Source organism: Myodes glareolus, chromosome 13, assembly GCF_982192425.1.
Source record: "Myodes glareolus chromosome 13, mMyoGla1.1, whole genome shotgun sequence".
Classification (NCBI taxonomy): Eukaryota; Metazoa; Chordata; class Mammalia; order Rodentia; family Cricetidae; genus Myodes; species Myodes glareolus.
In genome coordinates this window covers 58208481-58230220 of record NC_142038.1, presented here as the reverse complement: position 1 = coordinate 58230220, position 21740 = coordinate 58208481, and positions in this window count along the sequence as shown.

Sequence of the window (21740 nt, the reverse complement as noted above, 5' to 3'; positions counted from 1 at the left end):
TTTACATTGTATCTACTATGAGACAATCCCAATTGCAGTGTTCTATGTTCTTGCTTTATATTTTTCTTCTCCTTTTTATTGTTTATGGAATTTAAAATTAGTCAATACTATACATTTGTGTTCTACAGAAAACACTTGAGCAACATCTAGAAGGAGCTGGAAGGTCTCCCATCCCTAAAGTCAGCATTAGTTGTCAATATCGATATGTTTATGGTTCTCTGATCTTTATAGGACTAGAATCGAACTCTCACTGCAAAAAAAGATGTGTTTTATGAACCCATTCAACATTTATATGAGTCTTTCCTTGTGTGCAACAAAAATCAAAGAACTTCCTGACAGCTAAAACCAAGTCAATGATTGTCTAAAAAAGAACTAAACTAAAACACTTGTCATCTCAAGTAGGCTTGTAGTTAGGAGAAAGATTCAGAATTTTTATGGGTAGCTGCTAGTTGGACACAACCTTCCCTAACATAAATAATACAAAATTCACCTAATCCTTATTAAATACCAGTTAATTTTAATACCTATAAAACTGTGTCTCACTAAAAAATCATTTGTGCCTTAGCGGATTATGTACCTTTGTCGTGTAATAATTAAGTAAATTTAAAAAACTGTGGTGATTTGAATGAGAATGGAACCATAGGCCCAAATGTTTGAATATGTGGTTCCCAGGTGATACAGTTGTGTGAGAAAGATTAGGAGGTTTAGCCGTGATGGAGGAGGTGTGTCACTGGCTGTAGACTTTGAGGTTTCAAAAGACTTGCACCATTTCCAATCTCTCTCCCTACCCACCTCCATCCTCCTCACAGATAAAGATGTGAGCTCTCAAGGGTTGCTTTGGAGCCAAGTTTACCTAATGCCTGCCATGCTCCCCACTGTGACTATCATATTAACTATATTAACTATTAACTCTCTGAAATGGGAAACTCCAAACTAAATGCTTTCTTTTTAATAATTGTGTTGGTCATGGTGTTTTACCACAGCAATAAAAAATAATTAAGACAAGTAGTCTTTGGTATGCTAAATGTACATTGTTACCTGAGCGGTTTGTCATATTCTTACGCTAAGATAGTGAACCAGTCCAGCTCACCTCCATTTGTCTAAGGGGGTGCTGCACAACTGTGTCTCATTTCCCTTTTCTAATTTATTACACAGCTATAGAGAAAGATGGAGTCTCATCCTACTCTCTTCTATTACTTTTTTTTGTGTGTTTAGCAAATGAGGAAACATTGAAATTTGAAAGATGTCATGTCATGCAGAAACATAAATAAAGCAATACTAAATTCTGTACCAGTCCTCTGTGCTCTGAGATGTATACGAAATGTATAACTCCAGTATCACCAATGGAACTTTTAATTCTAACTTCAACCATTTTAAATTATGCTTAAAGTATCTGAAATTCTGAAGACTATATTTTTATCTAACTCATCCTGTTTTCAAAAACAACTAATGCCATAGTCTAGTAATTCTTTCATAACTCTGTCTGTTGAATCTAAAGCTGTGTAGTTATCCACAACAGCATACTGCTTTTTTTGTTGTTGTTTTTTGTTTTGTTTCCAGTTTGGAGTTTCTGTTTCTTTGTTTTGTTTTGTTTTGTTTTAGTATTATTATTTTTCCTCTGTGTTTTGCCCTGTGCTATTTTCTCGACTAGAGTGGCTTCCCCTGTGTTTTCACATCCAAATGGCCATTCATTTTACAAAAAACACTTCACATCGTCTGCTTCAGGGTGGATCCCAGGGTATTTCTATTTCCCCTGATCTTTCCTGCAAGAGGCAGAAAAATTCGACATCCTGAGACTGCTCACTTGAGCATTTTTGACCGATTTATCCTGGATCTGGTAATGCTGCACAATTGCTTGCTGTATGTGAACCTTGTCTTCAAACCTGGCTTCTGGGATTAATAAGTCAAAGGCTCCCCTTTCCTTTCCTATGCCACTTCCTTAGTGACATGCAAACACTAACTCCACAGTAGGTTTTCAAATGAAATGGGTTTAAATAAATGAAAGGTACTAGAATTAAAAGCAAAAGTCAGTATAATTGTTCATCTTGTGAATAGTAACTCCTTGGACCCGGATGCTCTAGAGGAATTCCTGATTTTGTGCTTAAGTTTTATGTCCAATTTGCTCCAGTTTCAGCCTTCTCGACAAAAACAAATTCTTTTAATTTGTTGGTAAAATATACCCTCTTCCTGCCCACCTCACCAGGCAGGTGAGTTGATATATCACCCTTGCCTATTACCCCTTTATAGCTGTTTTGTTAAAGTTCATACCGCAAAGACCTGTAAAAGAAATTTATAGCTCTAGGGATTTCAGCAAATTCTAAATAACCATAATAGGAACACGAAGCATTAATTAAAGACACCCGAATCTCCATTAGAACAGGAATTCTGACATTTAAGGCCCTGCTGGCATGTAAATTCAAAACGGTATAACAAACAGAGAGTAATTTGATGGGCAAAGGTTATAATGGAAAGTTAAAACCTTTGTCAAGAAAAGGAACTTGTCCTTGCTCTACCCCCAACTCAGGGGTTACAGAACCCTCTGTCATAAAGCATATTAATACCTAAATCTTCTTACAGCCACTCATATGTAAGATATGCTCCTCTATAAGTACCATAGAGATTAAAAGTTATCCATCAATATCCATGTACCAAGTCTCAGATAAAAACAACTTTATTTTAATATGTACTATCCACAATTTGACAGTTATTTACCTTAATGCAGGAAATTACAAGGCCAAGAAATTACAAGGCATGTTATACACTTCCATGACTTCTTCCTCATAAAGGAGACTGCTTTCCCTTAGTTCAGTTCCAAGGATCACTCATTTATAATGTGCTCCATTTCCTCTCCAGTTACTAGATGTTGTGTGTAGTCTTATTCCTCAAGTAAACTTCAGATAAGCATTATAATGTGTTCTCATTCCTGTATAACACTTACACTGGCTTTGATTGTATTAGATTCTTAATAAATATTTGTTAATGGATTTAGCACACCTGCTAATTACAAAGTGACATCATTTGTCATTACTAGATGCATAAATAGGTTATGAAAATTTATGTGAATTTGCATATAATTAAATTATGCCTAAAATTAGCATCAGGAAAGTTAGCAGTCTCCTCTAGGACCTCCTGTACTTTGTGCACACTTCCTCCTTGCTTTCAGTTGGGTGACTGGCTTTGATTCTTTCCCATTTCTGCCTTGCGATGTTATTTAATATAACACCAGTTGTGTAATTTCAGCTCCCAAATTGAATAAGACATTCCCTCCAGTGGATGCCTCATTCTGACAAAAAGCCAAATAGTAATTATTATGCCTTTCAGAGGTTGAGCTATGGAATCACGCTTGCAATATCCCAAGCTTGAGTGCCTAGAAATTTATGCTGTACCTCCCTGTGTCGGAGTTTCCATCTGTGACCATATTTCAAGCCCTCTCATTTTCTTTTTTCAATATGATTAAGATAATTCCTTTATGAAGTTGGAAGCTGAAAGAGATATTTAGGAGGAAACTTGATTCCTCCTGGCTTTACAAACTTTCTCCCTATTTTTCCTATCATTTTTGCCACACAGAGAAGGGGGATTAATTTTAGAATAGTCCCTAATTTTTTTTTCAAAATGTGTGACCTCCATATTAATAGGAACCACAGTACTCATTCATCATATCTGGTCACTGTGAACCTGACATTTACAGGCTGGAATGTTTCTTGCTCAGGACAAATGGGTGTCATTTGTAAAACATGCCGCACCCAATCGCAGGCTCCCATGGCTCTCAAACTACATTTTTAAGCAACAATATAAACCATTCCCCAAACTGAAAGGTCTTTTCAAATATTTACTGCCTACCTATGGAATTTTTATTCTGCCGGCTGCTACCATCAATAATCCTGAGCGCTGCGAGCTAAGTGTTGCTTGTGACCTCCAAGGAAAGTCTTAGTGCAGCAGAACGGGGGAGGTGGGTTTAGCACCTGTGCTCTTCCTCTGTACAGAGGAGGCTGGGGCAGATTTACCTTTTATATTTATTATTAATGCCTTCAACACTTGCCTTTGCCAGTAAGCTCAGTGTTTTTAAGGCTTCCCACCCCCCCTACATTAAATAAATGTGTGCACTGATGTCCTTCAATGGCCTTTTTGTTACCATAGCCCATTATGATATTTGCAGCTGACATTTTGGTTTAATATCTGAAAACTGAACTGTAAGTTCAGGGGTCCACTGTGATACATCTTGGTGATCTGAAGTCATGATCATTATTCCCTATGGGAGGCCATCAGACAAGGCTACTACCATAGTACAGCTGTACCACCTCAAGCTTCAGTTTCTTATGGTATGCTCTTTTGTGTGCCTGTACAGTTGCATTATCCATATCAACATAAGCACACAATTCAGCTCTTCTGATGGTTTCCATAAAAATATTATAGCCATCATATAAGGGATTTATGAGTATCAATAGCTATATAAACATAGAGCTTCTGTCTTGTTTCCTTCTATTTTTCCCTCCATTATTCTCTCATTCTCCCCCAAAGCAAGACCATCTTTATGCTTCCTAAACAGTATTTTTAGCATTCTTCTCAAAATTTGGACAAGAGCTCACTGCTGGTTAAACAAAGATTCCCTCACCTTCCTAATCAGGATTTTGTTCTACTGAAATGTCTATATTCTTCCTCAGGAGAATTGATAGCGTCTGGGAAAGGTTCAAGAAGAATTCTTCTTCTTCCAATTACAGTTTAATTGCTCTGTTCCAAACCAATAAATGGTGATCTCAAACAGATAGTTTAGCACAGCCTGCTTTGGCCACTGGTCTTAAGCTTACCCCTAGTTTGAAGTGTAAGCATGCTATAATCAAGTACAGGCTTTAATGGGGAGACTGATAGAACTATCTCTGCTCCTGTGTTCCGCTGCTTAACTCACAGAAGCTGGGTGCAGGGGTATCACAGATAGTTACTGGGATATTCTGCAGCTATGGTATCAATCTGAACATGGAAACACAAGGATGAGAATAGTTTTGCTTCCAGGATGTTATGCTCTGTGGATACAGAGATAACACCTGTTATCTGCAGCATGTAAAGGCTCTGAATAGTGGGATGTTAATGATAGTAATACAATTAGACCTTATAGCAATCTCACAAAGCAGGAAACTTACCTTCCAGAGACAATCAAGCAACCATTTGTGTGTCTACTCAAATATGAAGAAACCAGGGTCGCCACATGGTTCTTTCTAGATATAAATCCTCTAATTCCTGGATATCATCACTATTATTTTGCAATAGAATACGCACACAAGTCTTCTAAAAATTTGTTCCCCATTTAACACCATTATTCTGCACAAAGTTCAACAAGTCTCCAGACCCAAGAAACTTTTATAGTGGTCATTCACAAGTACAAAAGTTTCTGTCCATGGAAAATCACCATCATAAAGCATGTATACCCCTTTTGTGTACCACAATTTACCAAATAGCTGCAAATTTCTAAATAATATGAATTAAATTTGCCTTTTTGGCATATTAAACATCTGAAGAAGCAGATCTGTTAATTGTTACATTTGCCATAAATCAAGTGTACTGTGTACAAAGTTAGAAGTTTTTCATTTATTTATTTATTTATTTATGCAGTATCCTGCCTGTAGGCCAGAAGAGGCCACCAGATCTCATTAAAGGTGGTTGTGAGCCACCATGTGGTTACTGGGAATTGAACTCAGGACCTCTGGAAGAGCAGTCAGTGCTCTTAACTGCTGAGCCATCTCTCCAGCCCCAAAGTTAGAAGTTTTAACATGAACTTTCTACTTTCTCCTACCATCCTATGTATCTTGCGTACCACAGGTATTGTGTCCAGAATGGGACAAGGTTTGGACTGTTTTTGCTCTCATTTATCCAGTCACAAGGTTCAGGGATAAAGACTGACCCAATATAAGAATTTGAAGGACATGTTGAGACAGATATAAGTATTAGGGTCAAATCCCATCTTTCAGTGTCAGCTTCTTGGTGAGCTTATGCAGCACAGGACAATATGCTAACATAGCTTAATATGTTCTGCTCTGATAGAGAGGAGACTTATCTGCCAGATTGGCATCTGAGGGAGAGTTTAGGCAGTTAGGTTTAGGAATTTAAGCTGGTAAAAGGTGGTGTGCAGAAATAAAGGTCAAGAGTGGCCATAGAAAAAGACTTGAAGGTGGGAAACTTGCAACCATTTGCCATTCTACCTTATGACATGATCTGAGTGAGTGGAACTTAAAAAGTTGAAAGTAATGTCCAATTTTTATTAAGTCCAGACCTCAGTTGGCAGCCATTCTAATACCTTGAGTTCTGTTTTAAGAAAAGACAAAGGTACATAGCAATGGAGATCTTGGTTCCCACTTCAGGCAAGGTAATAAGGCATCACCAGTAGCCAGAAAGTGGCCAGAAATTATTGGCCCTTGGGGCTAGAATTGACAGGCAAAGCCAAAGTCAAAATGAAAACTAAAATGATCCCTGAGGTTCAAACTTCTAACAATGTGACAGGCATAGCTGGTGGCAGAAAGCTGGAGGACCCCCGGGCTTAAGATAAGGAAGTCAGACTAGGGCACCTGTAGACTGAACTGGGACAATACATTGGTATATATGTGGACTGTGTCATTGTGTTGAATGACAAAGGGCCTCTGCTCTAGAGATCAGTGATATTGTGAGAAAGTAAGACAGGGCTGAGGTACTTGCACCTTTTATTCTTGCTAAGGCCATTTTAGGTTTGAATAGAATTTTGTCTCATTAATGGAGAATCACATGGAAAACTAACCAAATTTATTTTAGGATCTGAGGTTTAAATGCCCAGCTAAACTATTTTAGTGTCTGTCAAACTGCCTGCCCACTTCACCTAACAGCCTATCTTAGCTTCTATTTAACTTCTTCTCTGTATAAATACTGAGAGAGAAACTAAGGTGTGTTTTTTGTCTTGTAAAGCCCCTTGGTCTAAATGCTTGGAGTGAGGTTAGGTTCAGAATGTCTTAGTATAACTTTAGCTGGCTGGATTAAAAACTTTCAATTGTCTGTAAACTGTGTCTGAGTAGTCATCTTTGGTGAGATCTCCATAATGAGAGAGAGAGAGAGAGAGAGAGAGAGAGAGAGAGAGAGAGAGAGAGAGAGAGAAATGCCAACCTGAGTTAACAGGGTCCACCAAAACCCTGGCAGTATCAAGACCTAACTGACTACCATTAAGCCCTAGTAAACTTAATGAACAGCCATGCTTTCAAAGGAATGAGGACAAGAAAAAAGAGAGAGACAGATAAGGAAAAAGAATAGTTATGGGGAGCAAATAGTTGCCAGCAAATGTTAGCTAGGGAAAAGTCTAGGTGACATGGTAATACAAGGAAGAGAACCACCCTGTGCATGAGAAGAATGGTTCTTTAATCAGATCCACTGAAGACACCATTCTCTCCAAGGGAGTGGAGACCATATGTAGGTATCAGAGAGGGCTTGGTGTTTTAGAGGGTGGGAAAGGAAAACTTTGGGGATGGAAGATTTCATCAAAAGGTCTGTGATGTGGGAATTCCCTCTGTGTGTTGCTTTTCTTGGTTAATAAATAAAGAAGCTGCTTTGGGCCTGTTGATAGGGAAGAACTTAGGTAGGCCTGAAGACAGATCTGAATGCTGGGAGAAGGAAAGAGTCAAAGAGAGACACCATGGATCTGCAGAGACAAACTCTGGGAATTTTACCTAGTAAGCCACTTCCACGTGGTGATACACTGATTAATAGAAATGGGTTAAATTAAGATGTAAGAATAGGTGAATAAGAAGCTAGAACTAATGGTCCAAGCAGTGATTTAATTAACACAGTTTCTGTGTGGCTATTCTAGGGCTAAGCTAGCCAGGCGACCAAGATGAACAAGCGGCCCCCTACAACAGGTCTGTTCATCTGCAGTCTCAAAGTGGTAGATAATGGAGATTTGGATGTCAATCTTCTTATAGAAAGCTTGTAGATCCTGACAATCAGTTATTGGTCAAGTCGGGCTTCCTGCCATGTTTTCCTTCCAACTTCACCTACTCTTTTTAAACCCATTGAGTCCACTGAATGCTTCAAATATGTATATGGATATATATCATTTCAATGAAGCATGTGTTACATTTGACATCCAAACCTCCAAACTTGGAGGCAGAAGATGAGGAGGAGGCCATGGAGCAATACCACTTACTGGCTTGCTTAGGATGCTTTCTTATATGATCCAAAACTCGCAACTAAGGAGGCCCATCTATTATAAGCTGGGCACTCCCCTATCAATCACTAATTAAGGAAGTGTTTTAAGGATTGTCTAAAGTACAATCTTATGGAAACATTTTCTTAATTAAGAATCTCTACTTTCCAATGACTCTATCTTATGTGAAGCTGACATAAAACTAGCCAGCACCCGGTCAATCAGGAAAATCATTTTCAATAGTCTTAGATGATCCCAATTATATCTCAGTAATATTTTGGCTATACAAAAGAAGATCTACCACATGATTTTATTAAGCTACATATGTTTTTCAGCTCCCCTCCCTTCCTCTCCCTTCCCCTTCTAGTCTTCCCTGTGGTCTTCATGCGCCCAATTTACTCAAGAAATCTTGGCTTTTTCTACTTCCCATGTAGGTTAGATCCATGTAAGTCTCTTTTAGGATTCTCTTTGTTGTCTAGGTTCTCTGGGATTGTGAATTGTAGGCTGGTTTTTCTTTGCTTTATGTCTAAAAGCAATTTATGAGTGAGTACATATTATATTTGTCTTTCTGGGTCTGAGTTACCTCATTCAATATGATACATTCAATATGATATTTTCTAGATCCATGCATTTACAAGAACATTTCAAGATATCATTTTTTCTCCACTATGTAGTACTCAGTTGCATAAATACATCACATCTTCTTTATCCATTCTTTGGCCAAGGGTCATTTAGCATGTTTCCAGATTCTGGCTGTAACATGACGGGGGCCGGCTTGTTGGGGCTTCTGTCCCACCCAGTACCCCAACAGCCAGCAAATCCCAAAGAGAAATTACACACAGGACTCCATAAGGTTATAAACTGATTGGCTCATTAGGTCAGGCTACTTATTAGCTCTTATAACTTATGCTACCCCATTATTCTTATCTATGTTAGCCATATGGGCTCATTACCTTTCTCAGTGTGACAGCTTACATGTTGCCTCTTTGGTGGTCTGCGCAGGAGTGGCTGAGAGAGAGCTTCTGCTTCCAGAATACTTCCAGTCTCTTTGCTCCACCCCTACTTCCTGTCTGGCTTTCCCGCCTATACTGCCTGCCTGGCCAATCAGCGTTTTATTAAAATATGATTGACAGAATACAGATAATTCTCCCGCACCATTTCCCTCTCTTTTTTTTTTTTTTTAAACAAAGGAAAATACCCATAATCCATTTGTTGGGAATGTGGGCGTAGTATTTCAGGCTACTTCCTGCTGGTTGGGGGCGCTGATAGTCTTAAGGGGACCTAAAGAAAATTTAGAGTCATGACTGGAGTATCCTGTGAGTCTCGATCATCTCAGGCAGCAGTCTTGAATCTGTTCTGGATGTAGAACTCAGACATCTGGGCCATCTGTTCCTATCGGAGATTTTTCAGGTGACCTCCCTTGGTCAAAGGTGATTATTCTTAACTCTGAATAAATCCAGAGTCTCTCGTTTTCTGTGGAAACAAAAGCAAAATCTCTTCTCCAAAGTAACATACCTTTTGTCTTCAGTTTTGAAGCCAAGGTATTTTCAAAATTCCTATCTTGGGTTAGTTCAGCAGCATTTATAAACAAAAGTCTTTTAGCAGTTGTTGCTCCTTCCTCAGCAATCAAACAATTTAAAGAGAGCATAATAACATACAGTATGAAGATTCTCTGTGCATTTTCCATCTTTATGTGGCTTTATTTTAACCTCTATTTCTTTTATTTTTACTTTTACTTTTTGAGACAGGATCTTTGTATATCTTTGTCCTGGAATAACACTGTAGACCAGGCTGTCTTTGAACTCACAGAGATCCTCCTGTCTCTGCCTCCCCAGTGCTAGGATTAAAGGTGTATGCTACCACACCTTGAACTCACAGAGATCTGTCTCTGCCTCGCAGGCATTGGGATTAAAGGCGTGTACTACCAGGGACGGAAACCCCAACAAGCCGGCCCTCATGTTACACTGGCTATGATTAACAGTGCAGCTATGAACATAGTTGAGCACATGTACTTGGGTTATGATTTAGCATCCTTTGGTATATACCCAAAAGTTGTATTGTTGGATCTTGAGGTAGAATGTTTCCTAATTATCTGAGAAATGACCATACTGATTTTTTTTTTCGAGACCAGAGTTTCTCTGTAGCTTTGGAACCTGTCCTGGAACTAATTCTTGTAGATCAGGCTGGCCACAAACTCACAGAGATCTGCCTGCCTCTGCCTCCCAAGTGCTGGGATAAAAGGCTTGTGCCACCACCGCCTGGCAACCATGTGGATTTTCAAAGTGGCTATAAAAGTTTGCAGTCCCACCAGCAATGGACGAGTGTTCCCTTTACCCTACATCCTTTCCACCATAAGCTGTCATCAGCGTTTTTGATCTTGGCCCTTCTTACAGATATAAGATGGAATCTCAGAATTGTTTTGGTTTGTATTTCTCTGATGGCTAAGGATGCTGAGAACTTCCTTAAGTGTCTTTCAACCATTTTAGATTCATCTGATGAGAGTTCTCTGCATAGGTCTGTGCCTCATTTTTTATTGGACTATTTGTTCTTTTGATGACCAATTTCTTGAGTTCGTTGTAATTTTGGAACTCAGCCTTCTGTCCGATGTGGGGTTGGTGAAGATCTTTTCCCATTCTATAAACTGCTATTTTGTCTTGCTGACTGTGTCCTTTGCTTTTCAGAAGTTTCTCAGTTATAGGAGATACCATTTATTAATTGCTGCTCTCAGTGTCTGTGTTACTAGGGTTCTGTTTATGAAGTGGTCTCCTGTGCCAATGCATTGAAGTGCACTTCCCACTTTCTCTTCTATGAAGTTCAGTGTGGTTGGTTTTATGTTTAAGTGTCTAATCCATTTGGACTTGAGTTTTGTGCATGACAATAGATATGAATCAATTTTCATTCTTCTACATGTTGATATCCAGTTATGCCAGCAATATTTGTTGAATATGCTTTCTTTTTTTCCACTTTATAATTTTTGCTTATTTGTCAAATATCAGGTGTTCATAGGTGTGCGGATTGATATCCAGGTCTTCAATTCAGTTCCATTTGGTCTTCCTGTCTGTTTTTATAACAAAACCAGTCTATTTTCAGTACTGTGGCCCTGTAGTAGAATTTAAAGTCAGGGATTTTATTGCCTCCAGAAATTCCTTTACTGTACAGGACTGTTTTGGTTATCCTGGTCTTTTGCTTTTGTATATGAAGTACGAAGTTTGGTATTGTTCTTTTGAGGTTTGAAAATTCTGCTGGGATTTTGATGTGCATTGCATTGAATCTGTAGATTGCTTTCAGTAAGATTGCTATTTTTGCTGTTAATTCTACCTACCTAAGAGCATGGGAGATCTTTCCATTTTCTGGTCTCGTCTTCAATTTCTTTCTTCAAAGACGTAAGGCTCTTGTCATACAGGTCTTTCAATTGTTTGTTAGAGTTACTCAAAGATATTTTATGTTATTTGTGGCTGTTGTGAAGGGCAATGATTCTCTTATTTCATTCTTATCCTGTTTATCATCTGTATAAAGGACTATTGAATTTTTTGAGTTAATCTTGTATCCTGTTATATTACTGAAGGTGTTTATGAGTTGTATAAGTTTTGGGGTCACTTGTGTAAACTATCATATCATCAGCAAATAGTGGGAATTTGACTTTTTCTTTTCTGATTTGTATCCAGTTGATCTTTTTTTTATTAATTTATTGCTCTAGGTAGAACGTCAGGTAATATATTGAATAGATACGGAGAAAGTGGACATCTTGGTCTTGTTCTTGATTTCAATGGAATCATTTCGAGTTTTTCTCCATTTAATTTGATGTTGGTTATTGGAATGCTATAAATATTCTTTATTATGTTTAGGTATGTTTCTTATATCCCTACTATCTCCAAGACCTTAATTATGGAGGGATTTTGTATTTTCTCAAAGGCTTTTTCAGCATCTAGTGAGATGATCATGCTTCTTTTCCAGTATGTTTATCTAGTATATTACGTTGCAAGGTTTTTGTATTCCTGCATCTCTAGGATGAATCTTACTAGGTTATGGTGAATGATTTTTCCAATGTGCTATTGAATTTAGTTTGCCAGTATTTTATTGAATGTTTTGGTATCAATGTTCATGAGTGAGTTTTGTCTGTAATTCTTTTTCTTAGTAATATCATTGTGTGGTTTGGTTATTAGGGTAGTTGTAGCCTCATAGTAAGAGTTTGGCAATGTCTCTTCTGTTTCTATTGTGTTGAAACAATTTGAGGCGTATTGGTATTAGTTCTTTAAAAGTCTTGAAAAATTCTGATCTGAAACCATTTGGTCATGGGCATTTTGGGGGGGGGGATACTTTTAATGACAGTTTCAGGTCTACATAATTTTCCTATCTGGTCTTCATTTAATTTTTACACTGACCCTACCTTTTCCTATCTCCAGCTGTGAAAACTACCAAGGGAGAGTATCCAACCCTGTTCTCTGTTTCAGAAACTCTCAGTATAAATATCCTAAATAACTGCATTTTTTTTTACATTCAGTTAAACTTCTTGCTTGCTTTCCTTGCCAACTGACAACTAAATTGTAGTTTTTCTATGTTATTTGCCTTTAGAAGTCCCTGTAAAAGGCATTCGAGTCTGCTCTGTGAGAAATGTTTCTTTCAGTCAGTTGCCAGCAGGCTTAATATAGACTTTCAATTTGTCTATTGGTCATGCAGAGGGGTCTATGGGTCTCTATCCAGTAACACCCGCTGCCCATGTATGCCCATTTTGCCTTGAGGGCAGTAGTCAACTTCAAGTGCTGGACTTCACCTATTACCTTTGTTGAGATTAAGTTTCATATTGAACCCTATATTGGGCACCAGTTTACTAAACATAGATAAGTTACTTAGATTCTTTATCTCCCATGTTGCAATGGTGATGAAACTGCAGCTGCGGATTACTAAGGAAGGGTTGACTTGTGTTTTGGGGAATCATACTCACATTCTCATACTTACATAATCATTACTTTATCAGGTGAGCAATGTCTCCAATTGTTGATACTAAATTCCGGTGTTCTTCCAACCCTAGAGCTTCATGTTTTCTCGTTGTGTTTGACTCAAGTGGACTCTTTGGCTTGACTATTTTCATTGGTCTCCATGAGAAGTCCTCTTGTTTTCAATGTCTAACTCTTGAGAAAGACTACACTGAGGAGAACTTTGTTTTGTATATCACAGAGAAAGGATGCTGTCAGGTTCTGTGTGGTATAAAGTCTATGATGGCCTAGTCTAGGTTGGGCTTCCCCAGGATTCACAGTTTCTGTCATAATACCATAACCATTAATTGTAAGAAATAATGGCCTTGGCACTTCTCCATTAGATAAGACTTACATGCTGTAGATTTATTACTTCATTTGTTATAAAACAGACCAATAGACTGTATGAGCCACAATATAAAAATTTACTTTTCTTACTACTTTATATTCATAATTTATCATAGAATTGAGTAGTACATGAATGGAGATGCAGTTTTATCTTGATTATTTTCTCCAGAAGAATATCTGTGGGCCTTAGAGGGAGCAAGAACTTCAAATTTCTTAATCAAAAAATCTATATTAATATCTTTTTTAATTAATTCATTTATTTATTTGTTTGTTTATAAAAATTTCCACTTCCTCCCCTCCTTCCCATACCCTCACATTCCCCCCACTCCCTCTCCTCCCCCCCACTCCCTCTCCTCCACCCTCTCTAGTCCAAAGAGCAGTCAGTGTTTCCTGTCCTGTGGGAAGTTCAAGTTCCTCCCCGCTCCCTCTAGGTCTAGGAAGATGAGCATCCAAACAGACTAGGATCCCAAACAGCTAGTACATGCAGACGAAATAAGACCCAGTGCCATTGTAAATGGCTTCTCAGTCAGCCCCCATGTCAGCCACATTCAGAGAATCCGGTTTGATCACATGCTCGTTCAGTCCCAGTCCAGCTGGCCTTGGTGAGCTCTCATTCGATCAGTCCCCTTGTATCAGTGGGTGAACGCACCCTTCGTGGTCCTGAATTCCTTTTTCATGTCCTCCCTCCTTCTGCTCTTCATTTGGACCTTGTGGGGCTCAGTCCAGTGCTCCAATGTGGGTCTCCGTCTGTATCGCCATCCATCATCGGATGAAGGTTCCCTCTGGTTCTGCCTATCTTGTTCACGTTTTTCCTCTTTCTGCTTCTCATTTGGATCTAGGGAGTTAAGTCCAGTGTTCCAATATGTGCCTCTGTCTCTATCTCCATCCATTGCCTGATGAAGGTTCTATGGTGATACGCAAAATATTCATCAGTATGGTTATGGGCCAAGGCCATTTCAGGCACCCTCTTCTCTGCTGCCCATGGAAGAATCTGGGGACCTCTCCTTGGGCCTGAGAACCCCTCCAGAAACAAGTCTCTTGCCAACCCTAAAATGGCTCCCTTAGTTGAGATATATACTTGCCTGCTCCCATATCCATCCTTCCTCTCCCCCATCTCATTCCCCTACGCCATCCCCAATCCTCCCCTTCTCGCTTTATATTAATATCTTTTATCTGTGCGTCTACACATTCCTGTAACTGATAACAATATCAACCCATTATCATGTAACCCCTTCTCTGTAGTGTTGTGCACATATGTAGTCTTTATTCTCTTTAGGTGCTGACAGTCAAAATAACTGTAGACAGACCTTGAGAAGAAACTGTTATTTTTTTCATATTTTGTAATGTTTCTTGCCTATTGTCTTCTGAAATTTATGTCTACTCTTGCAGGAAAAGAGACATATGTGGTTCATTTAAAACCCTTAGCAGCATCTATCCTTCCTGTTTTGGTAATGGGGCCTTTGAACCAAAGACTTCAAGACCTCACAGACTCTCTGATTAAACTGGGGAATCTCAGGTTTAGCTCTTTCATTGACAAGGGAACAAACCAGATAATAAGCATTCAAATGATGCCTTCAACATCACCAACTGTCATCTGAAGAACAGCAGGTGAACTCCATAGTTCTGGGGACTATGTTTAAAGCCTCTGAGTTCATCCTATATCCACAGTTAAAATTACTTTACTCCTGTAGAACTTTTAAATATAATTGCAAGCACATTTGATGTCATATTCTTGCTCATATACCTTTAATGTGATACAACACACAAAAAATTCCAGAATTGTTTATCTAGACATCATAAGCCTTCATGAACATCATTTTGTAATTTAAAATCTTTATTATGATTCTACATCTAGATTTGCATGATAGTCAAAATGTAATAGAATTAGTGACAGGACATGCTCTATCTGTCATTACTCTGACATTTCTTAAATAGAAAAGATGAAATGCTATAATTTAGGTTACCTTGGGTCATTGTCAATATTGTGAAAGTCTGGTCAAGCAGACTTTCCTTATCCTTCAAGTAAAATTGTCCTTCCATTTATTTCTGCTCTAGCCTTGAGTGGCAACTGATTTTGAAGTGTGAGACAATTATTTGTTTTTTGGATGTTACCATTTATTGGAAGAAGGATAAAATCAATGTGACATTTCCAGAACATTGAGGATTGACAATAGTAGACAGTCTTTAAATGTGAAACACTACATTTTAAAAATGTCACCTGTATACTATGTCAGACTTGGTCAAAGATAAAACAATAAAACTTATAGATATAAAAACTAATAATATTTCACCATATTATTTATTGAAAGTAAAGATGATGGTCTCATTTTGCTGCATGTCTGCGTAAGTGTTGCCATATTACTATAGAAAGTTTGTGATTTGGGTTTAGAATAACTGTTGCCATATTACTATTGAAAGTTTGTGATTTGGGTCATTAGCAAAATACATATGTTTGTGTGATTGAGTTATGTGTGCTTGTGGATGGACAGCAAGTCCCCAGCTACAGCTATGATGGTCTCATTTTGCTGCATGTCTGCGTAAGTGTTGCCATATTACTATAGAAAGTTTGTGATTTGGGTTTAGAATAACTGTTGCCATATTACTATTGAAAGTTTGTGATTTGGGTCATTAGCAAAATACATATGTTTGTGTGATTGAGTTATGTGTGCTTGTGGATGGACAGCAAGTCCCCAGCTACAGCTATGTGGAATTACAGCAGCAAACGTAGGAATATAATGATTATATCACTCTTATTTATCCCTGTCTGTATGTCCCCTAAGCTATCTGCCCACCCTCTTTTTATCTAGTCTTTTCTTTAAGATAAAAATGCCATGGGAATTTAAGTCACAGCTTAAGTGGAAAAGACAAAAGACTAGCAGAGAAGATTCCTTGGTGTGTAAGTTATAACTGCTAATATTATAGTGACGGTTACTGTTTTCTTAAAAGGATATAAATTGTCAGTATTCAACTGTTCGTAAACCAATATTCTCGCATTTCTACTTTTACTATTACTATTTATTATTCTAGAATTTCTTTGTTTTCTGAACTTGGTTTACATTTAATCATGGGCTTTACTAAACTAAAATGGTGTGACCTTCAGAAAAGCATGGTCATCACAGATCTGAAAAAGAGGTTAGGAAGGATTTCACAGTTTTGATATTTCATTTTTATTTTATTTTTTTCTTTTATTAACTTTCATTATAATTATTATTATTACTATTATTATTATTATTATTAAAAATTTTCACCTCCTCCCCTCCTCCCATTTCCATCTCCTCCCCCCTATTCCTTCTTCTCCTCCCTCTCCATTCCAAAGAACAGTCAGGGTTCCCTGCCCTTTAGGAAGTCCAGGAAGTCAGAACCCCAAGGGGTGCGCCCACCCACTGTGATGGTGGGGCTGATCTAATGGGAGCTCACCAAGGCCAGCTGGATTGGGACTGTTGGAGCATGTGATCAGACCAGACTCTCTGAACGTGGCTGACTAGTAGGGCTGACTGAGAAGCCAAGGACAATGGCAATGGGTTTTGATTCATTTTTATTTTTATGTTTTAACAACATCTCATTGAATGTTTCTGGTAAATTATTTGAATGAGTTGATTTAGACTGATGTTAGAAATAGTTCATTTAGCAGTTCTGGTAGCAGATTGGTTTTCTATAACACGTTAAAATCAGGAAATTTTTTTCATAATCAATTTTTAGATAATGATTTGAAGTGTGACAGAAAATATATATGCCACAATTTGGGATTTGCTTTGAAGATCAGCCACATATTGAGGAATTTAGAGCAAGCTTTTCCAGGCAGGAACCATTTGTCCCTGCCAGCCTGAACCAAAAGGGATTTAAATAGAAAGTAATGAGAGACAAAGGAAGTAAGATCTGTTGTTTTTTATGCTTGTATGTGAATAGGTGCTGTAGAGTCTGTTGACACCAACACTACTTCATAGATTTTTTTTTTTTTGGATGGATAAATTCATGGAGATTTTCTAAAACACAAAACTTTATTTTCACTTAATTGCATAATATACAGAAGCCATCTCAGTAATATTCAAATTCTTCCATGAAATTTTAGGGAGTGAACAAATGTCTAAATATCAGCCTATTATGTGAATACAATCAAAAGCAATTTATCAATAAACTATATCTGTGAAATAGATCTAGTTTGTGCTCTACTCTTAAATCTTGGCAATTTCATAATTTTATACATTCTTTGGTGTCTCTAAATCTCTGTATTCTAACCTACACAATGTTGGTAAGAATATCCCAGGATATTCTGATTGATTATTCAGGATATTCTGCTGATTCAATTGTTACACTGACAGATGGACACACACACACACACACACACACACACATACACACACAGCTTTCTTGAAACAGCTAGAGCAGTTGGGAAGCTTCTAGAAAAAATGGAGTTTATTTATAATTTCAATAACTCCCAAGTCCCACAGGAAAGTTTAAAGTAGACCCAAATTATCTTATCTGGGATTGATCTTGGTTCACTTATAACTTAGTGCCTAATTCAAATGAAATTCTCTCTATTCTTTATCTCCTCTCTCTCAACAGAGAATCTGACACAGTACAGGGTGGTATCTAACTTCTTAAACATTAGAGGATTGAGTTGAAGATATACAGTTATAGCCATAATTTTCTTAAGTTATGATGCATGATGAATTAGATATAAAACTTTAGACTGACAAAGATAAAATAGATGATAGAATATTTTCTATAATTTTGTTATGTTCAAATAGACTAAATATTGTAACTATAATTTTTGCTTAATAACTTTTTTGTACATGTAGTTTTTTGTTAAAGTTAAAACCATTTTTAATTAGACAGAAAAGGGGAGATTACTTGGGATGTCCTTCTGTGTATATCTTGATTTCATTTTTTGATTAATCAAGCTGTTTTAGACAATGGCTTAGTAGAGTAAAGCCAGGCAAGAAATTCAAATAGAGATAAATAGTGAGAGTAGGTGGAGTCAGGGAGATGCCATGTAGCTGCAGAAGAAGAGAGATGCCAGAGCCAAACCGGTATGTCACAAACTTGTGGTAATATACAGATTAAGAGAAATGGGTTAAATTAAGATGTAAAAGCTAGCTAGGAATACACCTATGCTATTCGCCAAACAGTTTTGTAATTAATGTAATTTCTGTGTGATTATTTGTCTCTCAGTGACTGGGAAAAGAAGGCACAGTCTCCACTTACATAAACAGAACAGGAACCTGAAGGCAGAACTGATACAAAGGACATGGAAGGGTACTTCTTACTGGTTTCCTCTCCATGGCTTGCTTTGTCTAATTTCTTATACTACTCAGCGACATCAGCCCCAGAGTTGTCCCAGACAGAATTGATTGGGCTGTCCTACATTCAATGCTAATTAAGGAAGAGCTCATAGACTTGACTATGGTCCAGTTTTATGAAGGCATTTTCTCAATTGAAATTTGTTGGGAATGTATGTTTATTTTTATCTTAAATGGATGCTCAAAACTTTTACTTTATTTTCAGTCAACAATTTTTATTTTCATACACTTGCATATTTCTATTTTTATTTTATTTTATTACTTGCTTTCTTTGTACAATCAATGAATTAGTCCAAATGCCTTCAAGTCTTATACTTTCTTGTATGTTTGTTCATTTTTTAAATAGCTGTATGATGATTATATCCTTGAATATTGCTTTAATGAAATAAACTTGACCTTGTTTCAAATGATATTTCAGTTTCTCTTTTTATTTTCAGAATTTGATGTTTACCACTGCTTTTCAAAGTTCTCTTTTGTTGTGCTTAGCAAAGAACGACAATGTTAAATCCTTGTGATCTATTGAGATTTCCTTTATATAATATTTAGGTTCTTGCTAAAAACAAAGTTTGTATTTATTCTTATGTCAAATCTATTTTGTCTGTACATTTCTAATTTTTATGTGTAGATTTTAAATTTTAAATATTCTAACCTTATGCTTTTTAAAACTAATATATCAAAAATCCTTATATGACTGGAAATTTAATATTATTTGTAGATTCATGCATAAGAAATATAAACATAATCATCTAAGCTAGGTGAACATCTTTTTAAAAATATTTTCAAATTAATGATTTTGTGTTGTTTTGATAATGCTAATTCTATGCTTTTTAACAAAAAAACTAAACTTGGTACATTAAATTTTCTACTATCTTTTCTTTCCTTTGCACACTGAGCAGGCATGCTGACTTAGAAATTAATCCTATCCAGTTACTTACTTGACTCTGTATTTAGTTCTTGTTGCTGTTACAACAAATACCCTATAACAAAGAAAATTTATTATGCTCAGGTCAAATGCCAAGTCTGTGGTTTCCTTGGAGTCATCTATAACCTCAGGCTCTTACCATCTTCTTGCCTAGCATTTGGCACAGATCCGTAAGCCTGGATGGAAGGGTTGTAATGAAAACACCCTGGTTAAGGCTGAGTGTTCCAAAGTCTCTCCCTCTCTCCACATTGTCCAGTCATAAATCTTTTTATTAATTAATATGATGCCTTAATGATTTTCTTTTTCAGATTGTCTGTTTTGACTTCCATTTTTTGTTGCTGTTGTTTGACATTTTTTCAGTTTTGTTTGTAGAGAGAATGGGTGAAAAGCATGAAGTTGAATATCTATATGTAGGTAGGGAGGATCTGAGAAGTAGTAGGAGAAAAAGGTTTATAATAAAAATTTATTATTAAATCATTAGAAGAAGAACTTTCCTCTAAACAATGCCCATAGTTCTCATGTTAGTAGTGTGTTAGACTTCTTTAAGGTCATTGCCCAGGTATTGCTGGCCTTGGACACTTGCTAAATCTTTTGTGGGCAGAAAAAAACTTCCACACAGATGCAGATAGTTAAATTCCTCTCTAGATGGTGAGTGACTGGATCTCTTTCAGGGACAAATTCCAATCTGTGACCCTGACTCAAGATAGTCTTCATTCCAGAAACCACCAGTAGGTGTGAAATCCTCTTCATATTTAATTTTCTGTTCTCCACTAGTCTCTTCTTCTTCCTTTTAACTAGACAAAGTAATCACTTTTGAAAAACCTGAATGATTTAATATGAAGTCCTGAAGACAGACACTTAAAAGAAATCCCACACTAGCTCAGAATTGAGTATAATAGAGGGTTATTTATTTAAGGGTAGACTCACAGATTACAGTCCTCTGCATGAATGAAAAACAGGAACCTAATCACACTGAACTACCGGAAGACAGGCCAGATGTGTGCTTTACATCAACATATATTATAAGAGGCCATGCCCATGTGGGCAGGTAACTTAATGACTACTGGCTGTAGCAATTCCTTCAGCACCTCCCCTTTTTTGTTTAAATAACAAAGTTCTAAGCCTAATACAAAATTATATACAATAAGAGCAAATATCAGGTATAAAAATTAGAATTATAACCAACATAAACAATATCAAGCAAGAAATATGTGATAAATATTTCAATAATTATCATATCCTAATGATGCGTTATCAGAGTAGATTACAGGGTAGGAGCTAAAACATTGAGTAAGTTATCTCTGACAGGTACAGGTAATGTGAAATTCTGTCTTTGTACCTTTTTCCCCTGATCATCAGCTCCAATAATTTCTTCAATCATTTCAAATCTTTTTACTACTATCTTTTATAAAGCCCGAATCTCCTGGTCTGTATATTTTTCTAGGGATTTTGTTCAGTCACTTAGGCTCTAGTCCTCATTCTGCACATGTGATTCCTAGAAATGAAATCTTTCCTTTAAAGATCACATCTCATCCTTGGATGTTACTTGGATAGCATGCAGATTGCCTTCCTGGAGAGATTCTCTATCTGCTAAGCTATCATAACTTTTTCACAAATATCGATTGTCAAATTCAACAGTATGAATTCTTTTTGTTAATTTCTCAGTACCCTTTGACATGGATTCAATTTTGTCTGTTAAATTAATGTTACCCTTTCCAATAGTATTAATTTTCTCTGATAACTTTTGATTTTTGATGTTATTAAGCCTGTCAGCTATCTGCTTATAAAGACTGTATCATTTCAAAAAGTGCCTCATTCTAGGCTTTGTTATCAAACCATTTTCTTAAGGATATAATATGAAGAAAAAAACTGAGTCCCAATAAACCATATAAGGCTTGCATATTATAATCCATTGTATTATCAAAAAATGCCAAAATTTTTCACGGTAATGTTGTCTGGATTTATATAACTTTCAAATTTATTGATTTTTAATTACCTGTTATGAAATCTGGTAAATTATTGTAGGTGTAATATCTTTACTGTCC